Here is a 15,091-nt window from a genome sequence, read left to right on the forward strand (position 1 = left end):
TGGATCTATTGAGGTCAGGAGTTGAGACCAGCCTGGCCCACTGGAGAGACCCCATCTCTACCAAAAATACAAAATTTAGCCGGGTGTGGTGATGTGTGCCTACAATCCCAACTACTTGGGATGCTGAGGAAGGAGAATCACTTGAACCCAGGAGGCAGAGGTGGCAGTGAGCCAAGATCACACCACTGCACTCCAGCCTGGTTGACAAAGCGAGACTCCAGCTCAAACAAAACAAAACGAAACAAAAATCTTATGAAACAAACTATGGTCTAGGGCAAGATAATGAACCTGGTGCTTCTCACACAGAGATCTGATGGCGCCAAGTGTTATATAAATCCATGAGATTTTAAAAGTGTATCTTCTAGGAGAATACAATTTCTTTGAAGACTGGAGGCATTGTCTCTTTTTTTAGTTCAAATACAAACATATTATACTTTGGTACGGCCCATGGCTCATTTTTCTCAGCTGTTGGCCATCTGTAAAACAGGGGGGTGGGTTCTGCAATCTCTGAGGTCTTTTCATACCCCAATCTGCAATGACTTTTTTCCCCTAACTAGCTAATATCCTTATCATTCCTCTCTAGATTTTAGAGAGGGGTCATTTTTTCTATTTCTGCAAGGTCACCCTCCTTAATTCACATTCCTGTTGTTGGCAGCTTTTTGCCCAGTTCTCAGACCCTTTTAGCCCAAGGTGGAGCCTCTCGGCCTCTGCCCCTGCAGTTCTTGCTCAGCCAGCAGTTTCCCCTGCCCTTCCTCCGTCTATCTTCTCTAGGCTTTATCACCTTCCTTGTCCCCAGTTTAAAAAGGAGGGAGGCTGGTGGAGGCAATAAAGACAGAGTAGCCCTTTGCTTCTGAGAAGGGAGACTTCCACCCTCCATTTGACTTTTCCTTCAATTACTGCTAGTTTGACATTTTCCCCTTCATTCTGAGAAGTCCCTCTTGAACCCTCTCACTTGGAGTTTGAATTATTTTGCATTCAATGACTTTTCAGCTTTTGATTTAACATTTAACAACTTTGCCTGTCAGCCTCTCTTCCTTTTCTTCCAAAATGCTATAAGAGAGTTTCCTCCACTTAAAGTCATATCATCACTTAGAGTGGAATTTTGCTGAAACTTGAACAGAAATGTGACTGGTTTCATCAAGCAAGAGAGGTAGGAATAGAAGCTTAATGTTGCATGTTGCTAAGTGAGTTCGTGATTTCAACTTTACCAACCCATTGACCTAGTCTCACACACACCCCCACCCCCACACCCACACCCACACCCACATACACACGCACACACACCCCACTCTTAAAGATTGTATTTTTAGGGGTTGTGGTTAGGAACTGGAAAGTTTTGTCATGAATAAAACACAAGTTTAAGACAGAAAACGAAGGACAGAGACAAGTAAATGTATCTCTCAGTGGAGAAGAGGCCCCAGCAGGGTCTGGAGATCACTATAGGACAACATTTATTTAAAAATCTGAAACTTAAATCTACAGGAGGGAGTACCCAGGGAAATCTCTGGTTCTGAAAAGAAGAAAATCTCCCATTTTCGGAAGGCTTTTCAGATAATTAAATGCTAATTTGATTAGGGCAAACCACAGAATACTCTCTCAAAGGCAGGTGAATGGGCCAGATCCTTGAAAAAAAAAAAAAATCAGTGTGAAAAGGGTTCAGTTAAATAGGGAGAAATAATTTAAATTATACTTTTACATAATAATATCTGAGTTTTCTATTATGTCCTAAGAAGTGTACAACATCATTATAATCAACATCATGAATCATCAGGGAACTGTAAATTAAAACCACAGGGAGATACCTCAATGCACCCACCAGAATAGCTAATATGGAACCTAGGACTCATTGTACGTTTATTGAAGAAATTAACCTGGGATAATTACTGGGACCAAAACTAGAGTGAATGGCTTTATATATTTTGGAAGGATGTTGGAAGGAAAACTGCACTTGTGTCAATGAGAATGACAAGAGGAAGAGGAAGAGAAGCTACACTTTTTGTGCTCACTCGTGCCAAGCACTGTGCCTTACATCCATGCACACACATGTATATACACACACACATATTACACACCCAAAGAAAACACATCAGAAATAGAAGCAATGGAATAAAGAACCACTAAAGTAATTATCAAGTTTCTTGATAGCGAAAATGTTAGAAAAAAATCAAGACTTCTCAGTCTATAGAGACAAAGTTTAGATAGGGTTTCAATTAAAATTTTTAAAAAGTTTGGCCAGGTACAGTGGCTCACGCCTGTAATTCCAACAGTTTGGGGGACCAAGGTGGGTGGATCACGAGGTCAGGAGTTCAAGACCAGCCTGGCCCAGAGGTGAAACCCCATCTCTACTAAAAACATAAAAATTAGTCGGGCGTGGTGGTGGGTACCTGTAATCCCAGCTACTCAGGAGGATTAGGCAGGAGAATTGCTTGAGCCCGGGAGGTGGAGGTTGCAGTGAACCACAATAGCACCACTACACTCCAGCCTGGTGACAGAGTGAGACTTCATCTCAGGAAAAAAAAAAAACTTTGAGGCCAGGACAGTGGCTCATGCCTGTAATCTCAGCACTTTGGGAGGCTGAGGCAGGTGGACTGCTTGAAGCCAGGAGTTTGAGACTGCCCTGGACAACATAGTGAGACCCCCATCTCTATAAATAAAATAAATTAACTAGGCATGGTGGCTCATGCCTGTAGTCTGAGCTACTCAGGAGGCTGAGGTGGGAGGATTTCCCAAGCCTAGAAGGTCAAGGCTGGAATAAGGTATGTCATGCCACTGCATTCCATCCTGGGGGACAGAGTGAGACCCCATCTCTCAAAAAAAAAAGTTTGGCAGGCTTTTTTATAAAAAATAATTAGAGGAACTGATTTCAAACATTATAAAGTAATTAAGTAAAATAAACTATATAAAGTTTAAAAGTAATTAAAATTGTGTGGTATGGCACAAAGATAGATGTATAGATCAATGGAACAGAATGGGTAATCCATACATATATGGTCAATTGACTTTCAACAGAGATTCCAAGACATTTTCAATGGAAAAGGATAATCTTTCCAACAAATGATGCTGAAAAAACTGGATAGTTATATGATAAAAAGAAAGGAACTTCAACATTTACCTCACACTGTGTACAAAAATTAACTCAGAATGGATCATAGACTCAATGTAAAAACTAAAATTATGCAATTTCTAGAAGAAAACACCAGAGAATGTCTTAGTAACTTTGGACAATTAAATGGGATATAAGTAGGAGCTATTAAAGAAAAAATTAATAAACTGGATTTCAACAGAATAAAAAACTTTTGCTCTTGAAAAGATATTGTTATGTCTGGGCACAGTGGCTCATGCCTGCAATCCCAGCACTTTGAGGGACTGAAGCAGGGGATTGCTTTAGCCCAAGAGTTCAAGACCAGCTTGAGCAACATGGCAAAACCCCATCTCTACAAAAAATATATATATATACAAAAATCAGCTGAGTGTGGTGGTGCATGCCTGTAGTCCCAGCTGCTTGGGAGGCTGACACAGGAAGATCACTTGAACCTGGGAGATGGAGGCGGCAGTGAACCGAGACCACACCATTGCACTCCAGCCTGGACAACAGAGTGAGACCCTGTCTCAAAAAAAAAAGAAAAAGATACTCTGGAAAATGAAAAAAAAAAAAAAAAGCAACAGATTGGAAAGCAATATTTGAAAAATGTGTCTTGGAGAGAGGACTTGTATCTAGAATACATAAAAGAAACTCTTACAAGTCAATGATAGCCAAACAATCCAGTTTAAAACTGAACACTTCACCAAAAAAAAGAGTAAATGGCACATGAAAAAATTATCAACAGCGTTAATCATCAGGGAAAAGCAAATTTAAACTATATATCTATACATCCACTAGAATTTCTAAAATACAAAGACTACTGACAAAGTCCACTGTTGGTGAGAATACGGAAAACCTGGAGCTCTCATGTACTGCTAGGGGGAATCTTAAATAGTTTAACCACTTTGGAAAATTTGGCAGTTTCCTTGAAACTTTAATCACACATCTATCACATAATCCAGACATTCTACTCTTAGGTGGAAATGAAATTTACCCAGGAGAAATGAAATCATCTGTCTATGCATAGATTTGTGCATGAATGTTCATAGCAGCTTATTTGTAATAGCCCAAAAATAAAAGCAACCTAAATGCTCATCAACAAGTAAATAAACAAATTGTGGTATAGCCACACAATGGAATATTACTAAGCAATGAACAGGAATGAACTACTGGTACACACAATGCCATGGATGACATCTCCATGGAATGAAAGAAACTAGACCCAAAAAAAGAGGACATATTGTATGATTCTGTTTATATGAAATGATAGAGAATGCAAACTAATCTATAGTGATAGAGGGCAGATCAGTGGTTGATTGGGGAAAAGGTTGTATAGGCAGTGGGGATTGATTATAAAGAGGCACAAGGAAACTTTTAGGGTGATGGATATGTTTACTTTCTTAATTGTGCTGATAGTTTTACGAATATATGTCAAAACTCATCTAAGTATGTGCAGTTTGTTATGTTTTAATTATACCTCAATAACGTAAAATGCAAAGAAACAGTGGGAACCTTTTGAAACTTTGAATAGGTGGCCCTTTGGACAAATGAATTCCTATATATTTCATAGCTGGTAATAAACCAAGAGCTTTACATCCAGGCTAAAACTGTAAGTCCTTCAGGGATCTGAATTAGTGCATGTTTGCTGTGAAGGAGAACTTGAGACCACTGTACCTTCTGCCTTCACCTACCATCCTCACTCACGCCATGAAGGACAACAATGCCCCATGACAGTGACTGCTGCTAAAGACAGAATATTGAGTGAGATGGATAAAGGTCCTCACACAAGAGGCATTTATTGTGGTTTTGGGGATTTTTTAGCTCACTGTGGCAGATAACTTTTGCATAAGGTTCATATGCCAAAGACTTATCATTCTATGAGTTATATCCCAGAGATACCACAAATCAAAAAATAAGCTGCACTTGTCATGCTGAATTGCAGCCAACCTCCCGGCAATCTGCTGTGTACTCTCAAAAGGCCATCTCCCTAAATCTTGTTTTAGACATGAGAATCAATGATGTTAATGAAATCACTCCTGTTTGTGGGGTCAGCATTTTCCAGGTCTACTCTAAGCCTCAGTTAAGGTAGAAGCAGCACAAGAACAGAGCACTTGGAGGAAATGGGGAAACTCAAGATCTGGCCCCAGCTTTGGGACTGGCCAGCGGCTGGTCCAACTTCAATCACATGTTCTTTCAAAAACATCCTTCAGGGATGCTTTCCCATCGCCTATAAAATGGATGAGGTCTGTGAATTCTTTAATTGCCTGAACGCTTGAGAATAAAGGTGTTATATACACATAGGTAGAACCTGATATAATTTGCCCTCCAAACAAGAATACTTTGAAAGCACTATTCATAATTAGACTGGGTAACAGGTGTATTAGTCTGTTTTCACACTGCTAATGAAGACATACCTGAGACTGGGTAATTTATAAAGAAAGAGGTTTAATGGACTCACAGTTCCACGTGACTGGGGAGGCCTCACAATCACAGCAGAAGGCAAAAGGTACATGTTACATGGTGGCAGGCAAGAAAGAATGAAAGCCAAGTGAAAGGGGAAACCCCTTATAAAACCATCACATCTTGTGAGACTTATTCACTACCTTGAGAACAGTATGGGGGAACTGCCCCCATGATTCAGTTATCTCCCACTGGGTCCCTCCCACAACACATGGGAGTTAGGTGAGCTACAATTCAAGATGAGATTGGGTGGGGACACAGCCAAACCATATCAACCGACATATACAAAGACTATCATGGGCAAACTAGGATAACTGATCAGTCTGAGAAAGACTAAAATGAGTGCCAGAGTTGATGGGTTGGGGATGTGATTCTGCACCAACAATGTGAGCTAGGGCATGGTTTTCAAATGCTAGCCCAAAGACTGGAAGAAACTTCCATCAGCCTATGGCAAAAACAGAAAACTGAGGGTGTGAAATGTTATTTTTTTAATTATAAAATATTTAATTCAAACAAAAGGAGATTTACAATTTATGTATAAGGTATACAGAATAAGACAACAGCTGAAGCCCTCATAAACACTTTTCTGAACCCGTTTTTCCCTCTTCCCTTATAAAGAATAAAATAAGGCCAGGCATGGTGGCTCATACTTGTAATCCTAACTCTTTGAGAAGCTAAGGCAGGAGGATGGCTTGAAGCCAGCTCAAGACCAGCCTGGGCAACATGGCAAGACCCTGTCTCTATAAAAAATGTTTAAAAATTAGCCAGATGTGGTGGTGAGCACCTGTAGTCACAGCTATTCAGGAGTTGAGGTAGGAAGGTCACTTGAGCCCAGGAGTTCAAGGCTGCAGTGAGCTGTAATCATGACACTGCATTCCAGCCTGGATGACAGAGTGAGACCCTGTCTCAAAAAAATAAAAATAAATACCAGAATAATAGTTGAAGACTCCAAATACTCTGATATAGTCTGGCTGTGTCCTTACCCAAATCTCATCTCATCTTGAATTAGCTCCCATAATCCCCACATGTCATGGGAGGGACCTCGTGGGGGGTAATTTAATCATGGGGGTAGTTTCTCCCATGCTGTTCTCATGATAGTGAATAAATCTCAGGAGATCTGATGGTTTTATAAAGGGCAGTTCCCCTGCACATGCTCTCTTGCCTGCCACCATGTAAGATGTGCCTTTGCTCCTCCTTTGCCTTCTGCCATGATTTTGAGGTCTCCCCAGCCATGTGAAACTGTGAGTCCATTAAACCTCTTTTTGTTATAAATTACCCAGTCTCAGTTATTTCTTTATAGCAGTATGAAAATGGACTGATACATACTTCTTCTGGGAGTATGTATTTCTCTCCTTTCCCAGAGTTTAACATTATCCTGAATTTGTATTTATGTTCCCTTGCTTATCTTGATAGCTTTACAAAACATTGTTTAGTATTATATACTTTTTAAACATTATGTAAATGGAATCATTCAGTGTGTCTTCTTCTATAGTCTTTTTTGCCTAAGATTTTTAGTTTTCAAAGGACAAACACATTGATTGATTTTCAGCCTGTTGTTACTGTTTCTTCCTTTTTGGTACTCAACAATATTCTGCTATGCCAGTATCCCATGATTTATGCATTGTTGTCCTATTGATGGAAACTTAGGTTGTTTTCTGAAAATATTCTTATACATGTCTCTGGTACATGTGATTTGTTTCTCCAACAATGGATCCAAGAGTGGAACTGCTGGTTATAGAGTATGCACGTTTTCAAATTACTAGGGATAGCCAGATTACTCTCTAAAGTTCTATCATTTTATATTCCTCTCAGCAGTGTAAAACAGCTTCTCTTGCACCATATCCTCGCAAATATTTGACATTATCAGACTTTTTTAATGTTTGTCAGATAAGTTTAAAATTGTATCTCATCTTAATTGTGTGATCAAAGTTAACATCAATAATGGAACAAAATAAAAATTGTGTGACACTTTATGGAAAGCATTAAGAAGAATACAACATTGCTTTTGTAATATTCCTATCAAAAAGGAAATAACTTGAATTCAATCATATGAAGACATAAGAGAAATCCAAATACAAAATGAATCTATAAAATAACTTGCTTAAAAGGGTCTGGTTATCAAAGTCAATTCTACTGGATGAAGGTAGGATTTTTAAAAAAAGATTATAAGCCTGAACAGTGGCTCATGCCTGTAATCCCAGAACTTTGGGAGCCTGAGGCAGGCAGATCACCTGAGGTCAGAAGTTCAAGACCAACTCGGCAAAATCCTATCACTACTAAAAATACAAAAATTAGCTGGGCACGATGGCAGGTGCCTGTAATCAAGGCTACTCAGGAGGTTGAGGCAGAAGAATCACTTGAACCAGGAAAGCAGAGGTTGCAGTGAGCCGAGATCATGCCACTGCATTCCAGCCTGGGCGGCAGAGCAAGATTTCATCTCAAAACAAATAAGTAAATAAATGAAAATAAATAAAATAATAAATAAATAAAAGATTATCAAAGTCAAGGAGAAACTTAGGAATTGTTCTAGATTGAGAAAAACTAAAGAGACAACTAAATGCAATGTATGATTCAGAACTGTATTCTTGTGCTATAAATGACATTATTGGGACAATTAATGAAACTTGAATGGGAATCAGAGCATTAGATGATAGTAATATATTAATATTCATTTCATAATTTTGGTGGCTGTATTGTGCTTATAAAGGAAAAGAAATGTTCTTGCTTGGATTAAGCATACATGAGAACTTTGTAGGATCTCATTTTGTCCAGATGAATAAATGTCCTAGTACTAATTATCGGATAGGCCATCCTTTCCTACTGACATCAGCGCTACTTTCTATCATATTTCAAGTTTCCATATTGGGTCAATTTCTGGGCAGTTGATTCCATTCCACTGGTCCATCTGTCTGTCACTGAGCCAAAAGCTCATTTTCATTTTTCTTGAAGAACATTTTTGTGTAAGAAAAATTAAAAGCCACTTATAATCCATTTGTATCATGATGGAGCCACTAGGTCTCAGAATTACTTCCCCCACCCAAAGCCTTGGCTCCTACCAGCAACTTTCTTGACTGTGATGGCCCCATTGCTTGGTTCCAGACCTCCTTCAGGACCAGACTCCCTTTGATGCTTGGAAATAAAATGTTAGAGAGAGTTATTTTCTCATCATCTCTGGAAATAAATAGCTGCTTGCCCTCTGTTAAAAAATAGTGCTCAGCATTAAGGGAAGCATGTTGGCGAGGCCTCTCTGCACAGGAGCTGATATGCCCTGGGGCACGGATGAGGTACTTGCTCTAGGGGCTCCCTAGCAGCCCAAGGCAGTGGTTCTGAAACCACTCAAAGTGTGGCCTCCTGACCAGCTGCATCTGCATCTCAGCATCATTTGGGAACTTGTTAGAAATGCAACTTCCCGGCACACATCCCAGACCTGCTGAATTCTGATAATTCTCATGCACGAAAATTCTAAGAACCTCTGGCCTAAGGGTCATGATCATAGAGATGATCTCTAAACCTCTGGAAACCATGTGTGGTCTACTGTATTATTTTTCACAAACATTCCACTCTGCTCTCTGGGGGAGGATTATCTTTCCCCACTCCAATGAAAGCAGATTTGGCCACATGACTTATTTTGGTCAATGAAATCTAAGCAGAAGAGCCTTGTATCACTTCCAAACAGAAGTTTTAAGATACAATGAGTGGTTCACTGCGTTCTCCACTGCCCTCCCCCAACTGCCTCCTGCCATCACTTTGCAAGAGATACTGATGTTCCAGATGGAGCCTGCTCTAATCAGCCTGGGTTCCAGAGTGAGGATGACGTGGAACAGAGCCACAGCCAACCCACAATGGACATATGGCAAAAGTAAGAAAGTAGCCTTTGGTCTGTAAGCTATTGAGCTCTCCAGGGTTTTGTTGTTGAAGTATAACCTACCCTATCCTAACTAAAGAAATAGAGATATTTTTTCCCCAATATACTTTAAATAGAACCAATTAGCTCTTGTTGGCATCACTGAAATCAAAAGCAGTTGGAATGGACCTACAGGGTGGGGGTGTCTCATATCATAAGAAGATGCTGGGCCTGACTATGTCTTGGCCCCTCCCTGGGCAAGTGACTAGACATAAACCCATCTAGTCAAGGCACAGTCTAGACAAGTCATCATTATCCCACCCACCCATGCCATATTCAGGAGCTGAGCATCATCTGTGAGATGTTTTACCAGAGGAGAATAAGATAATAGAAGAGTGCAGGTCTGTGTCTGTGCTGCTTACACCCAACAGGCTCTGGCTGATAAGCCTCAGTGTCAAGAACTGCAGGCTTGAGGGGGCTCAGGGAGAGAGAGAGAGAGAGAGAGAGAGAGAGAGAGAGAGAGAGAGAGAGAGAGAGAGAGAGAGAGAAAAGAAAAGAAAGAGAGAGAGAAAGAAAGCCAGGAAGGAATGAAGGAAGGAAGGAAGAAAAAGAAAGAGGGAGGGAGGGAAGGGGGAAGGAAGGAAGGAAAGAAAGAAAGAGAGAAGTGAAGGGAGAAGGAAGGAAGGGAGGGAGGGAAGGAAGGAAAGAAAGAGAAAGAGAGGAGGGAGGGTAGGGAAGGGAAGCGAAGGGAAAAGAAGGAAAGGGAAAAGGAGAAGGAAGGGGAGGGGAGGGGAGGGGAGGGGAGGGGAGGGGAGGGGAGGGGAGGGGAGGGGAGGGGAGGGGAGGGGAGGGGAGGGGAGGGGAGGGAAGGGAAGGGAAGGGAAGGGAAGGGAAGGGAAGGGAAGGGAAGGGAAGGGAAGGGAAGGGAAGGGAAGGGAAGGGAAGGTCACACTCAGAATGCTGAGCAAGATTGAGACCCAGGGGACCTCTCCCTGTCCTCCTCCATACCTATCTTGGTTTATGAGGCTCTGTACACAGACTGAGATGGAGCTCAGAATAGGCTGCAAGACTCCTGGATTTGGGACAGTTTACCTGCTGCCTTCCTCAGGAAGGCCCACTTGTGCTTTTTGCCTGAGTCATCTGATCCAGTGATCTCCTCTGCACTTCTATAGTAACAAACCCAGGATTGCCTACAACAGCACAGGACTTCGGCTTGAAGGTCAACTCTATTAGCACTTCCTCCACAAAACCTTTCTTCATCCAATTGTCAATTCTTTCCTTGGTCTAGAAAGCAATTGGCACTGTGCCAAATGGATTGACTTCTGTATCCCATTGTCCATAGCAGAATCTTTGAGAGTCACAGCATTTATCATAAGGGAACAAGAATGTTCTGCACAGTGTCTATTTTTTAGACCTAGTATTGATTGACCAAAGCCAATTTAACATACAATTGCAAACGAACACATGGTATTAGCTTCAAGCTTAGTTGCTAAGAGATGATCTCATTATAATTCAAAAAGCCAAAAGCTCATATTAACCTCTTTGACTCAATGTAAACCTTGTACCCTTAAGAGGAAGAGAATCATTCACCAAGACTCAGGCTTGTACTCTGTGTTTAGGGAACAAAGGAAAAGAACAATTGTATGACAGTCACTTTAAGAAAATGACAATAGCAAAAGAAAGGTTAAAAAAAATCTATGAACTAAAAGAGAAAGCAGAAATAATGTGTGGAATATGAAAACAGCCTGCCTCCAGTGCTCACATTCTCAGCTTCAATTACAAGCAATTAATAGGCAGGCATTTATACTGAAATTGTTTATTGTATTCTGGACAGCCAATCTCACTTTTAGGTCAAGTAATTTCCAATCTGATGACTTCAGTTGTCATTAGAAAGGTAAATAGTATAAAAATTCAGTAAAGTTTAATGAAAAAAGTCAAATAAATATTTTTATATTTTAAAGTGGTATTATTGGCTTCTCAGCTGCAGAATTAGGCACTCCAAGTGCACATTCTCCCCACTTTTTTCAGCTAGTGTCTAACGCTAGGCTGATTTGGCAGCATCTACCAAAAGCCTTTAAAATTTTGTACACTTTAATCCCTAATTCCATGTCTGAGAACTTATTTAAGGAAAATGAGATGCCTGTGCAAATATTTATGGTCAGGGATATTCATTTTCAACTCATAATAATCAAAAGTTGGAAACAACTTAAATATTCAGCATCAGAGTATTGGTTAAATAAACGATGGTACATCAATATAAGGACATATTAAGCACATGTTAAAAACAACATTCTTAAAGAATATTGAAGGAATGAAGGACAACATATGTGTGCACTCATACATATGTACATACACAAACAGCAAATATGATTCTCCGGATGCCAGTAATAACAAAAAACTATTTGAATGACTGAAGCAGTTGTGACAAAGGTGACATTAAGATGCATTGGCGAAGAGGTGGCTTTTTATAAAGAGGATCAGGTCAATTTTTTTCCATGACAAAAAAAATGCATTTTGACCTCTACCTCACACCACACACAAAAATCAATTATATACCTTTTATGTATCTCAATTATTTATGTATATATACATACAATATATAAAATATATAATTTTATGTATATCAATTATTTATATATATGTAGCATGTATAAAATATTTTTAAAGTGAGAACTAAAATAAAACATTTAAAAGAAAACACACTATCTCCATGACTTGCGGTAGGCAAACTTTCTTATATTGAACACAAAAGTTCCTAACCATAAAGGGGAAACAAGATAAATCAAATTTTACTAAAACAAAAACTTCTGTTTATCACAAAAATTATTAAGAGAGTAAAAAATTAAGTTACAGAAAGGGGAGAAGAAAACTGCAAAATGTTTATCCAACAAAAGACTCATTTGCAGAATATATACAGAAATCCTACCAAAGAAACCCTCAGATAACATAGTAGAAAAATGGCCAATATATTTGAACAGGAAATTTTTAAAAAGGTATCCAAATTGCTGATATACATATGCAAAAATGTTCAACTTGTATAGCCATCAAGAAAATACAAATTAAACTACAATGTTATACAAAAGTATAACATTTATACCTTTATAATAGTTCAAATGAAATAGATAATTCATATGAAGTAGTAGCAATGATATGAAGCAACTTTCACTCTCATACACTGCCGGTTGGAGTGTAGATTCACACAACTTTGGAAACTCCTTGGATTCCTGTAGTGTCTACTAAAGTTAGACATACCCAGGTCATGACCCAGCAATTCTATTCCTATTTACTCCACAGAAAGTGTGCACATATTTACTAAAAGAGGAGCAAGGAGAAGGAACAAATAATGCTATGCACAGTAGCATGAATAAATCACACAAATATAATGTTAATCAGAAGAAACCAGACAGAAAGGGAAAACTCCTATGTGATTTGGTTCATATACAGTTCAAAACAGGCAAAACTAATCTATGGTTACTTTCAGAAGTGGGAGTGACAAGGAGTCACTTCTCAGGGATCAAAATGTTCTTTTTTTAAATTTGAGAACTGTCTACACGTGTTAGCTATGAAAAACTTCATCGTGCTGTAAACTTGTGATGCACTTTTCCGAAAGTATGCTATCCTTCAATAGAAAGCTATTTTAAAGGCTTCAAATGATAGATGTTTACTTAACTCAAGCAACAGAAAGTTTAGGCAGTAGAGAACCAGAATGTGCCTCAACAATGTCTTTCAGAACCCAGGCTCCACCATCATGCTCCTTTATGCTCAGCCTGCGAATTATGTCTTCAAGGTTGTAAGATGCCTGTGACATTTCTAGGCATTGCATCTGCATTATGGGAAGGGAGGAGGCAAAAGGCCAAAAGCCAACTGAGCCTGAGTCTGTGGAATTGAGGATCCTTTTTCACTTTAGGCGTCATAATTTTCGTGGTTTCCAAATGCTCCACAAGGATATGTATTAATGTTATTTTAAAAAGAAAGCTCTGCTAAATGAATAGCAATAAAGCAAAATTATCCTCTGATTTTGAACTTCAAGTCTATAGAGGTAATTCACAGAGTTTCCTATTGGGCTGAATAATTGGAGAATCCTTTCTATGCCTATGGGGCAGAAAAATAGCCCTGGTCTTATTCTTGAGAGGGTGAAGAACAATGACCTGCTCTCAGAGTCTCATATTATAAGGTGCATAGACACCTTGTGTGTGTGGGCTCTAAGCAGTATTCTTTGGGAGCAGAGATGTTTCTGACCTGAAATGACTTGGGGAAAATGGCAGCGTCCCACACAGCCAGGGTTTGGTGTGTAGGTGTCTGCCGCTGCTGTTCCACACTCAAATGCATATTTTATCCATTTTTCTGGAGCTCTGCAGGGTAGAGCTTAGCTCAGAATAATTAAGGAGAAATGCAAATCAAGAAATAAGCTTGGTTATAATTTAATTCACTGAAAGAAGACAAAGTAAAAAGCAGTATAAATTATATTTCAACACAGTTGATTGCCTGAAAGATACCATTGATCAACATTTTTTCTAAAGATAAAAACCTTTGAGATAGCTTGTGCTTCGAACAGTCAGGTTTATTCACCCTATCTAAAGGATAATTCTTGGCCCTGAGGCTTCAATCTCTTACTTGTCTTCAGTTGTTACTATCTGTGAGAACTTGGTGAGCAGCAAACAAACTCCATGGGAGCTTCTACATGAAGAACCCAAAGAGAGAGCTCTCTGCCTCTGATTTTCAAGTCAAGAACCATTTGAAGAGGGACCTAAAATTTTCCAGCGAATAAAAGCAGGAAGTTGATGCACGATGGTCTTAAATTGTGAGAAGGGAAATGGTGTTAAAGAAGAATGAAAAACCTATATGGTTTTTAGACTTCACTTTCAACAGTATTTACTTCCTGCCCACTTTGTATGAGGCCCTACGCTAAAACCTGTCATATTCAGAGAAAAACTCTCACAAGAATCTCCACAATTACAGGCACACACAGCCCCCCCCCATTCCTTTCCACCACCACCCTCACAGCCATACCCTCCATAGTCATCCCCACAAATACCCCCACAATCACCCCACAGCCCTCCCGCAGCCCCCATCCAGAGTCACCTCCCACAGCCACTACCCAGAGTCACCTCCCACAAGCACCGCCACAGCCATAAAGATCCACCTTCAGTTTCTCCAAGATATCAGGTTCTCACCCACCACTTTTACTACATATCAGGAACACTCTCCTCTCCCTCCTGCCCTTATAACGCACTCCCCTTGATCTGGCCAACTTCTACTCAGCCATTCTTCTGAGAAAGGCAGGTCACCTGAGTCCTCCTAAGTTTCTCTGCCTACGCTTTTATTTAGAAGTTCTCCCCAGAATAACATTTAAAGGACAAAAGAGACAAAAATAAAATGTCTTTTATGACTCTATCTAAAAAGTCTTGCTTAATCAACATACTGATGACAGAGAGCAAACGTTTATTCAGTACATATTACATGCCAGGCCTTGCTCTCTGTGCCTGGGGGGAATAACATAATTTATTCTTCACAACGGCCCTGAGAGTTGGATGAGTAGGCTTGCTATTGTTCCAATTTTACAGATGAAGACAGTGAGGTATGAAAAGGTTAAATAACTTTTCCCCAAGTTCACAACGCTGGTCAGGGAGTCTTTGAACGCAGAAAATGCCTAAATATGGACCCCTGACCTTGAGCTTTTCCATGAGCTTGAGACTTGATGGACA

Source organism: Callithrix jacchus, chromosome 2, assembly GCF_049354715.1.
Source record: "Callithrix jacchus isolate 240 chromosome 2, calJac240_pri, whole genome shotgun sequence".
NCBI classification, from domain to species: domain Eukaryota; kingdom Metazoa; phylum Chordata; class Mammalia; order Primates; family Cebidae; genus Callithrix; species Callithrix jacchus.